The sequence below is a fragment of the Mobula birostris genome, chromosome 13, assembly GCF_030028105.1.
Source record: "Mobula birostris isolate sMobBir1 chromosome 13, sMobBir1.hap1, whole genome shotgun sequence".
NCBI lineage: Eukaryota > Metazoa > Chordata > Chondrichthyes > Myliobatiformes > Myliobatidae > Mobula > Mobula birostris.
Window position 1 is genome coordinate 83,901,807 of NC_092382.1, and position 11,657 is coordinate 83,913,463.

General features: G+C 44.6%; 1 pseudogene; it reads right to left on the bottom strand.

The window, feature by feature from the left end:
* Positions 1-1,746: 1,746 nt before the first annotated feature.
* Positions 1,747-1,846, bottom strand: LOC140208836 (U6 spliceosomal RNA; annotated as a pseudogene).
* Positions 1,847-11,657: the final 9,811 nt, after the last annotated feature.

Consider the following 11,657-nt stretch of genomic DNA (forward strand, 5'->3'; position numbering starts at 1 on the left):
CGGACGACCCTAAGGTTGGGGGCGCTGTTCCGGCCAGGAACTCCATCCAAGCTTGCAGCTTGATGTCAGCTGGCTTGAAAACTGGCAGATGGCATTTAATACAGACAGTGTGCGACGGTCTGCGTTGTGAGGAACGGTGCAACGGGCTTCGACGCACATATTGAATATGTGGACTTTAGTGCGCAGTATTTAAAAAGAGACAAGGCGATACAGATTGATAACTCCAGGAAAGCGGCGTCACGGGCAAATCGGGTCGTATTGAGCTCGAATCACAGAGGCCTTCACAATCAGATCACTGAGTACACGAATCAGGACGTTTTGTTGAAGCTGTACAACACGTTGGTGAGACCGTACATAGAATATCGTGGGCTGTTCTGGCCATCTACTTACAGTTTTGAAATATCAATAAACTTCAAAGAGTGCAGCGATAATTTGAAAGGAAGAGATGGGGAAATGAACAGTGTGAATGCATGCAGATCTTCCCCATCCAGGGTCAATACTATAGAGAGGGTGTGTGGATGAGGGAGAGGGAGAGAGAGAGTGCATAGGAGATTTACAAGGATGTTGCCTGGATTGGAGGGCGTACCTTAGGAGAACCGGTTGAGTGTGCTTGGCCTTTCCTCCTCGTACTGACGGAGAATGAGAGCTGACTTGACAGAGATGTACAAGATGAAGAGAGGCATTGAGCGTGTGAATAGTCAGAGTTTTTTTTTTTTTTTTTTTGTCCCCAGGTTAACACAAAGGGGTATAGTTTTAAGGTGCTTGGAAACAGGTACAGAGAGGATACCAGAGGTACGTTTTTCACACGGAGAATGGTGAGTGCCTGGAATGCACTGCCGGCGGCGGTGGTGGAAGCGAGTACAATAGGGTATTTTAAGAGCCCTTTAGACAGGTACATTGAGCTTAGAAAACCAGAGGGCTATGCGCTAGGGAAAGTCTAAGGAGTTTTTAGAGTAGAGGTTTGTAATATGATGCAGATTTCTATATTCTATGTCATATCCTTTGAGAACATCTACAACTAAAGTTCATAGGCTTGGGGAGAAAGTTGAAATATGCAAGAAGTATATGTAATAGAATTTATTCACTCAGAGGGCCGAGCGAGCGTGGAAGGAACTCCAAGCGTAACTGATAGATGCGGATTCAATTGTATCATTTTAGTGGAGGTTGTGTAGGGACGTGTATGAGAGAGGGACGGAGGGTGCAGAAAAATGGAGCGAGGCGGAAGATCACAGAGGGATGGCCTAGATTGAATGAAGAACCTATTTTCTATAGTAATAATCTGTGACTTCATGACTATCTCTGTCCCATTTCCCCATTCAGTGTCTTCTCATTTTCCACTTCGTCACCAATCTAAGTCTGTGCAGAATAGAGGGCGTATTCAAGCTCACCTTTCAATCTCATTTCCTTCTGCTTTTGTAGTACAAACTATTGCGTGCCTATTGTGAAACTGGTACCGAAGAGCGGCCCTCGGCTTATTAGATAACCGAAACCCTCAGCACCCTGCTTCCAGTGTGGAACTTGTACCAATGTGTGGCCTCGGTTGCCGGAGAAAGTCTCATGTCTGTATCTATCTTGGAACTGGTATCGATGTGCGGCCCACATGGGCAGAGGAGGGATGCTACATGCAATAGAACAGCAATGGTATGCGCCAGGAATAACAACAGCCATTGCTGAGGTTGTGAAAAGATGTGCCATCTGTCAGCAAAATACTAAGGCCCCAGGTCCGGCCACAGACGACCATATGCCTATGCCTGAGTTCACTTTTGAGAATTTGCGTGTCATCCTTGCGCAGGGGCCATGCTAATCTTCTCTGTATCGTACCATAGCTGCAAAGAATCGAAACCATCTCATGTGTGGGCTGACTATCTTAGGCAACAGTACAATAGATGGGTTTAATGCTGTCAACCAAGAACTGGCAGAGATGCTGCTGTATGCTCAACAGACTCGCTATGCCGTTGACTATGAACTTGCCCAACAAGGAGGGCTCTGTGCCATAGCAGGAGATAAATCTATCACCCATGTCAGGGACGAGTGGTATATTATTTCCTATGCTATAGGTGAAATACGTGATTACATAGATGGCTTCACGCAGGGGCCGGCGAGCTGGTGGGACTGGCTTACTGGCTGGTTCTCCAGCTGGAGGTTGTGAATCATCCATGGAGTTATGATAATTGTAGTGTTATGTCTTCTCGGGTGCTGTGTATGTGGAGCATTAACGCCGTGTTGTAATCAGTGGATCAAACATATTGTAAATCCTTTAGGCACCCAGTAGTTCCCCAGATGATGGGGTCCATAGCCAGCGAAGAGCATTGGCTGGGGGAGAAAGTGTATCCGAGAAACGACTGTCCCTTCCCTGAAGGATACGAACCCTCTTTTCAGGACGAAGAAGAAAACAACGTACTAGGATGTTGATCTGGAAGATAGATCAACAAGGAGTGATTTGTCGTGGAATTTTCAAGCGTCAAAGGGTTAAAATGGACTAAACCAAATAAATGCCTGAAACCTGTGAAGGCGAGAGTTGGGGGCCGGGGGTGGGGTGGCGGCGGCGGGCAATGCACCAGTCTGTCCCTGTTTTTGTAATTCTTTATCACACATCAGCATATTTTTGCTAGAGCGGCTTCCTTATCGTGATCAAACGGCAACAGAATGTATTGCGTGTCTGCACTAATGTCAAGTATCAGGACCTGACTGTGAATGTTGTCATTTAATGTTGATTTAAACCCCAAGGCCTGCATCCTACAATTGATTGTGCTGTGCGCATGAGTGCGTGAACAGCTGATAACTAACCGATAACCCCTGCTTGTAGAGCTTACTGATATGTACTCAACTGCATCAATGAAGCTGTACTTGAAGCTGTTTCCGGAACTCTGACACCCCGCTCTTAGGGAAGAGCTTCCCGTGATATCACGAATAAAGATTGGTTGAAGCGATCTCCTCCGTGTCTGAGTGCAGTTCCTAATATTTATCCGACAAGGAAGAAACTCTATTCCCCTCAGTCTCAGCATTATCGGCAATACTCTTCTCAACCTGCATTTTGGGAGTCCGAATATAACTCTTGACTATTGCTCTCACTATTTCATGTGCCGTACGGTTAACATCATTACTACCTTTTCTCTATTCTTTTTATAGCTGTCTTTTCTTCAATATTTTACCTATATATTTATTGATCCGTATATTCGTCTATAGATTTGCTAAATATGCCTGCAGAAAATAAAGGATCTCAGGTTGTATGTTTTATGTACTTTGATAATAAATTTTACTTTGAACTTTCAACATTAATCTATTGTTTTTATTGTGCTTCTGACGACCTTGGGTTCGGAAGCTCCCTGCACAGCGTGAATAAACATTTTAAATCGACCCCGTTGTTCTGAAATTGACTCAACATCCAGCATTTCCCTTCAGTTTAATTTCTGAAGTCTCAGCCGCATCTGCACACATTTTCCTTTATGACATCTACTGTATTTTTTATTGATATAATCCCCTGGATTAACAATGAAATGATAACTTGCTCCGACAGGCTCAACAACTTCCGTACTGAGAATTCTACCCTGATTGTTACACGGTAACGTGGAACTCTCCTCAGTGTGGGGACATCGCTGGTCACGGATGTACGAAGGATATTAAATGCCTGTGATGAGGCTCTCGATGATTACCCATGGGACGATGTGAGGCAAGGAATTTAAACGAAGCTGGAGCAAAAGGAAGCTTGATTAAAAATTGGGTAGAATTACGGCAGCAAAATGGAGTACAAAGAGACTGATTAGATGAAGCAATCATGTTTTCCATGATGTGGAGACCCGTCTTGAAGAGAAGCTGTCAACCTTAATTAGAAGGCAAGGTATTTGCGAGGAAGGTGGTTGCGAGGAGCGTGTAAATAATGCATTTGAATCAGTTTTAGAATGCTTGTGAAAGAAAAGAGTGAGTGAAAAGAAGCAATTCCGTTTGCAGCGAAGTGGAAGTAAGAGTAAAATGTATGCTGATTTAAACACATTTTGAATGTAATGTCGAAATTATTTTCAGAAAAGGAACGTAACACTGGAGATCAAATGAAGTATCTGCAGCTGATAGGAAAGTTGCTGGGCCATCATTCCCATTCACAGAGAAATAATAAACAGGAGCTGGATTTGAAACAGGAGGTTGGTGGTGGACGTAGCGACGCAGCTCCGTATGGTTATGACGATGAAAGTCAGCACATTTCCAAACATCTCCTGCCAGCATACGATCAAAGAACCCAGTACTATTGTCACTACTCCGACTCCCTTCCCCATTTGCGACCAGAAAGAAACTCACAATGGAAGGAAATAGGAACAGGAATCTGAATGAAGAATATAACATGCACTACGGCCTTTGTACTTCAGCATCTGAGAAATATTGATCATGATAATGGGACATTGCTGCCCGCGGATAATCATAGTGAGCTGTTACAGGCAACTGATCACTAGAGAGCCGTGTAATGTCAAGGTGCGGCAGGAGAAAGGAAATTGATTGGACTGTGTTCCTATGCGAGCATATCAAAAGAGCACAACACATCGCAGTTTTATAAAGTCTCAGGTTTACATTTGTAACATTCGACTTTTCCGAAAATACAAGGATAGAGGACCAAGTGAAGAATTAATGAAGCCGTTAAGTTACTTTTGGGTATTAGCAGAAGACACCGCTGAATGTGTTAACCAAATGTAACCATACGAGCAGCAAGCATAAAAACAGAAGAACATAAGAAATAGGAACAGGGGTAGGGCATTTGCCCATTGAGCCTGTTCAACATTTAACAAGGTCATGGCCAAACTGACCATGAACTCATCTCCACCTGGCTGTCTTTTCCCCTTAACCCTTAATTCCACTATTTTGCAAAAATCTATCCGAACTTGTCTTAAATATATTTCCTGGGGTAGTCTGCACTGCTTCATTGGGCAGAGAACTCTGCAGATTCAACACTGTCTGGGAAAACGTTTTCTCCTTATCTCCGTCCAAAATCTACATTGCCGTCACATGAGGCTATGCCCCAAGTTCCAGCCTCTATCTTATCTATGTTATGTGTCAAGTAGGGTGCCGTGCACAATCCTGATATGATGGAAACAGACGTGAGAGTACGGATGAACATCTGGAAGAGAAGCTGTCAACCTTAATGAGAATGCAACACATTTGCGAGGAAGGTGGTTGGGAGGAGCGTGTAAATAATGCATTTGAATCAGTTTTAGAATGCTTGTGAAAGAAAAGAGTGAATGAAAGGAAGCACTTCAGTTTGCAGCGAAGTGGAAGTAAGAGTAAAATGTATGCTGATTTAACACATTTTGAATGTAATGTCGAAATTATTTTCATAAAAGGAACGTAACACTAGAGATCAAATCGAGATTCTGCAGCCGATAGGAAATTTGCTGAGCCAACATCCCCATTCACAGAGAAATAATAAACAGGGGCTGGATATGAAACAGGAGGTTGGTGGTGGACGTAGCGACGCAGCTCCGTCCGGTTATGACGATGAAAGTTAACCTGTTTCCAAACATCTCCTGCCAGCATACAATCAAAGAAACCAGTACTATTGTCACTACTCCGACTCCCTTCCCCATTTGCGCCCAGAGAGAAAGTCGCAATGGAAGGAAACAGGGGCAGGAATCTGAATGAAGAACATAACATGACCTACATCCTTTGTACCTCAGCAGCTGAGGAACATTGATCATGATAATGGGACATTGCTGCCCGCGGATAATCATAGTGAGCTGTTACAGGCAACTGATCACTAGAGCTCAGTGTAATGTCAAGGTACGGCAGGAGAAAGGAAATTGATTGGACTGTGTTCCTATGCGAACATATCAAAAGGGCACAACACATCGCACTTTTATAAAGCCTCAGGTTTACATTTGTAACATTCGACTTTTCCGAAAATACAAGGATAGAGGACCAAGTGAAGAAGTAATGAAGCCGTTAAGTTACTTTTGGGTATTAGCTGGATGTGCTAACCAAATGTAACCATACGAGCAGCAAGCATAAAAACAGAAGAACATAAGAAATAGGAACAGGGGTAGGGCATTTGGCCCATCGAGCCGGGTTCGCCGTTTAATAAGGTCATGGCATATCTGACCATGGATTCATCTACACCATAGAAACTACAGCACAGAAACAGGCCTTTTGGCCCTTCTTGGCTGTGCCGAACCATTTTCTGCCTAGTCCCACTGACCTGCACACGGACCATATCCCTCCATACACCTCCCATCCATGTATCTGTCCAATTTATTCTTAAATGTTAATAAAGAACCCGCATTTACCACCTCATCTGGCAGTTCCATACTCCCACCACTCTCTGTGTGAAGAAGCCCCCCCCCTAATGTTCCCTTTAAACTTTCCCCCCTCACCCTTAACCCATCTCCTCTGTTTTTTTTCTCCCCTTGCCTCAGTGGAATAAGCCTGTTTGCATTCACTCTATCTATACCCATCATAATTTTATATAACCTCTATCAAATCTCCCCTCATTCTTCTACGCTCCAAGGAATAAAATCCTAACCTATTCAACCTTTCTCTGTAACTGAGTTTCTCAAGTCCTGGCAACATCCTTGTAAACCTTCTCTGCACTCTTTCAACCTTATTTATATCCTTCCTGTAATTTGGTGACCAAAACTGAACACAATACTCCAGAATCGGCCTCACCAATGCCTTATACAACCTCATCATAACATTCCACTCTTATACTCAATACTTTGATTAATAAAGGCCAATGTACCAAAAGCTCTCTTTACGACCCTATCTACTTGTGACGCCACTTTTAGGGAATTTTGCATCTGTATTCCCAGATCCCTCTGTTCCACTGCACTCCTCAGTGCCTTACCATTAACACTAAATATTCTACCTTGGTTTGTCCTTCCAACGTGCAATACCTCACACTTGTCTGTATTAAATTCCATCTGCCATTTTTCAGCCCATTTTTCCAGATGGTCCAAGTCCCTCTGCAGGCTCTGAAGACCTTCCTCACTGTCTACTACACCTCCAATCTTTGTAACATCAGCAAATTTGCTGATCCAATTTACCACATTATCATCCAGATCATTGATATAAATGACAAATAACAACGGACCCAGCATTGATCCCTGTGGCACACCACTAGTCACAGGCCTCCACTCAGAGAAGCAATTCTCTACCACCACTCTTTGGCTTCTTCCATTGAGCCAACGTCTAATCTAATTTACCACCTCTCCAGGTATACCTAGCGACTGAATTTTCCTAACTAACTTCCCAAGCGGGACCTTGTCAAAGGCCTTAGTGAAGTCCATGTAGACAATATCCACTGCCTTCCCTTCATCCACTTTCCTGGTAACCTCCTCGAAAAACTCCAATAGATTGGTCAAACATGACCTACCACGCACAAAGCCATGTTGACTCTCCCTAATAAGTCCCTGTCTATCCAAATGCTTGTAGATTCTGTCTCTTAGTACTCCCTCCAATAACTTACCTACTACCGACGTTAAACTCACCGGCCTATAATTTCCCGGATTACTTTTCGATCCTTTTTTAAACAACGGAACAACATGAGCCACTCTCGAATCCTCCGGCACCCAACCGTAGACAACGACATTTTAAATATTTCTGCTAGGGCCCCCGCAATTTCAACACTAGTCTCCTGGAAGGTCAGAGGGAACACTCTGTCAGGTCCCGGGGATTTATCCACTTTAATTTTCCTCAAGACAGCAAGCACCTCTTCCTTTTCAATCTGTACAGTTTCCATGATCTCACTACTTGATTCCCTCAATTCCATAGACTTCATGCCAGTTTCCTTAGTAAATACAGACGCAAAAAACCTATTTAAGATCTCCTCCATTTCCTTTGGCTCCGCACATAGCCGAGCATTCTGATCTTCAAGAGGACCAATTTTATCCCTCACAATCCTTTTGCTCTTTATATACCTGTAAAAGTTCTTTGGATTATCCTTCACTTTGACTGCCAAGGCAACCTCATGTCTTCTTTTAGCCCTCCTGATTACTTTCTTAAGTATTTTCTTGCACTTCTTATACTCCTCAAGCACCTGATTTACTCCCTGTTTCCTATACATTTCACACAACTCCCTCTTCCTTTTAATCAGAGTTGCAATATCCCTTGAGAACCAAGGTCCCTTATTCCTATTCAATTTGCCTTTAATCCTGACAGGAACATACAAACTCTGCACTCTCAAAATTTCCCCTTTGAAGGCTTCCCACCTACCAATCACATCTTTGCCAGAGAACAACTTGTCCTAATCCACGCTTTTTAGATCCTTTCTCATTTCTTCAAATTTGGCCTTCTTCCAGTTCAGAACCTCAACCCTAGGACCAGATCTATCCTTGTCCATGATCAAATTGAAACTAATGGTGTTATGATCACTGGAACCAAAGTGCTTCCCTACACAGACTTCCGTCACTTGACCTAACTCGTTTCCTAACAGGAGATCCAATATTGCATGCCCTCTAGTTGGTCCCTCTATATATTGATTTAGAAAACTTTTCTGAACACATTTTACAAAGTCTAAACCATCTAGACCCCTAACAGTATGGGAGTCCCAATCAATGTATGGAAAATTAAAATCCCCTACCACTACAACTTTATGTTTCCTGCAGTTGCCTGCTATCTCTCTGCGGATTTGCTTTTCCAAGTCTCGTTGACTATTGGGTGGACTGTAATACAATCCCACTAATGTGGCCATACCTTTCCTGTTTCTCAGCTCCACCCATAAGGACTCAGTAGACAAGCCCTCTAATCTGTCCTGCCTGAGCACTGCTGTAATATTTTCCCTAACAAGCAATGCTACTCCCCCACCTTTCAGTCCTCTGCCTCGATCACGGAACCCTGGATATTAAGCTGCCAGTCTTGCCCCTCCTGTAGCCAAGTTTCACTATTTGCTATAACGTCATAATTCCACGCCCTCAGCTCATCCGTCTTCCCCGCAATACTCCTAGCATTGAAATATATACACCTCAGAAGATTTTTACCACCACTCACAACCTTTCTATCAGCGGATTTGATTGAACTCTTAACATAATTTATTTTCACCCCAGCCACACTGTCAGCTCCGGCACTCTGGTTCCCATCCCCCTGCAAATCTAGTTTAAAGCCTCCCCAATAGTACTAAGAAACCTCCCTGAAAGGATATTGGTCCCCCTGTAGTTCAAGTGTAACCCGTCTCTCTTGTACTCGTCCCACCTGCCCCAGAAGAGGTCCCAATGGTCCTGAAATCTGAAACCCTGCCCGCTCCGCCAGTTCCTCAGCCACTTGTTCATCCTCCAGAGCATCCTATTCCTACCCTCACTGGCACATAGCACAGGTAGCAATCCTGAGATTACCACCCTTGAGGTCCTGTTTTTCAACTTCCTACCAAGCTCTCTATACTCACTCTCCAGGACCTCCTCACTCTTCCTTGCTATGTCATTGGTACCGATGTGCACCACAACATCTGGCTGGTCACCCTCCCACTTCAGAGTGTCATGCAAGCGATCAGAGACATCCTTGACCCTGGCACCCGGGAGGCATCAAACCATCCTGGATTCTCTGTCACGACCACAGAACCTCCTATCTGCACCTCTAACTATCGAATCCCCTATCACTACCGCTCTCCTCATTTTCCACCCTCCCTTCTGCACTGCAGAGCCGGACTCAGTGCTAGACATCCGGCTACTGCAGCTTTTCCCAAGTAAGTCATTCCCCCCCCCCCCCCAACAGTATCCTTGTTTACTTGTTGTTCAGGGGAATGGCACAAGGGAACCCTGCTCTGTCTGCCCTTTCCTCTTCCCTCGCCTGACAGTGACCCAATTTCCTGTCCTCTGCTCCTTTGGCGTAACTACCTCCCTGTAGCTACTATCTATAATCTTCTCACTCTCCTGAATGATCCGCAGGTCCTCCAGCTCCTGCTCCAGTTCCCTAACGCAGTTTGTCATGAGCTGCAGCTGGATGCACTTCTTGCAGGTGTCGTTGTCAGGGACACTGGAGGGCTCCCTGACTTCCCACATCCTGCAAGAGGAGCATTCCAACATCCTGCCTGGCATTCTCTCTACTCTAAACAATCTGAGCAAAAAAACTTACCTGAACCTACCCTGGCCACTGCCTGTTCTCGCCGGAGCCTGTTGATCCAAAGCCGTACCACTCTGACTCAGTCCACTCCGACGATGGCCGCTGTATATGTGGTCTGTTTTTAAACCTTGGCGCGCAACGTCATGCGCCTGCGCAGTGCGGACCCTTCTCCCCGGTTAGTGTTTTAAAAAAAAACGACTTTTCTACCCGATTTCTTCACTCCCTTCTCAGCTGCTTGCTTCGACATCTTGGACAATGTCTCCCATCCACTACATAATGTACTGGGTGGGCACAGGAGTACATTCAGCCAGAGAATCTTTCCACCGAGATGCAACACAGGAAGTCATTCCTGCCTGTGGCCATCAAACTTTACAACTCCTCCCTTGGAGGGTCAGGCACTCTGAGCCGATAGGCTGGTCCTGGACTTATTTCCTGGCATAATTTACATATTACTATTTAATTATTTATGGTTTTATTACTATTTATTATTTATGGTGCAACTGTAACAAAAAACAATTTCCCCCGGGATCAATAAAGTATGACTATGACTATGACTATGAGTATGACTATGAATGCTGCCGATCGTTAATTGTGGAATCGGAGATATTGGAGAAGACAGCGCCCCACTCGCTACAAGGAGAGCCCGATCACGTGTCCATATCCGTGATCTGATTGGATATATTGCCATGACGTTGATAGCAGTGTGAGGTCATTCACTGGCTCTCATTTTGGGAGGGATTCAGTCGGCCATCGCAGATACACCAACAGCTTCGCACTGGGAAGCGGCCGTTCACCTGCTCCGTGTGTGCGAAGAGACTCATTCAGTTAACCCACCGGGTGATGCTCCGGTGAGTTCACAATAAATAGAGGCCACATTTCTGTCCGGAGTGAGTGAAGAGTTTTACTCAATCATCCCAGCTGCTGCAACACCAGCAACTTCACATCAGGGAGGAAGTTCAAATCAGCTGCGTGTCAAATGTTTAACCATCACGGTGACTGAAGACAGCTGCAGGTTCATGAGGAACTGTTACTGTCAGATTCTCTCTCTCTCCCCAACGGCACAACCGCGATTACTCCGAACTGAACTAAACTGACCCCTAGACTGCAATAGAGCTTGATTGATCCTATTATCCTAGTTCTGTGTACATGTGTGTTTTATCATTGCTGAACTGTTGCATTTATATCCGTGCGATTAGAGTACTGTGTTGCTTATTTCTTTAATAAAACTTTCTTAGTTCCAGTAATCCAGACTCCAACTAAGTGGTCCATTTCTGCTGGTTTGGCAACCCAGTTACGGGGTACATAACACTAGAAAAAGGGGTCATATTTTAAAGACGAATGGCGACCACGAGAGGGCGGTGTTGAGCATGGAATAAGTAGCCAGAGGAGGTGTGAATGCAGGTTCAATCGCGACAATTAGGAGACACTTGTACATCGATGAGCGGTGTATGAAAGGCTCTGGTCCAAGTGCAGGTCGTTAGGACTAGGCCAGAAATCGGAGAGTCTGTTTATGTGTGTGGTGTTCTCCAACTTTCCATCCTATCCCTAAGAATCCTCTTTACACGTGAAGTGTGACTGAGCAGACTGTATTTTGCAGGATTATCCATTCCCCTTACATAAATAATAGAATA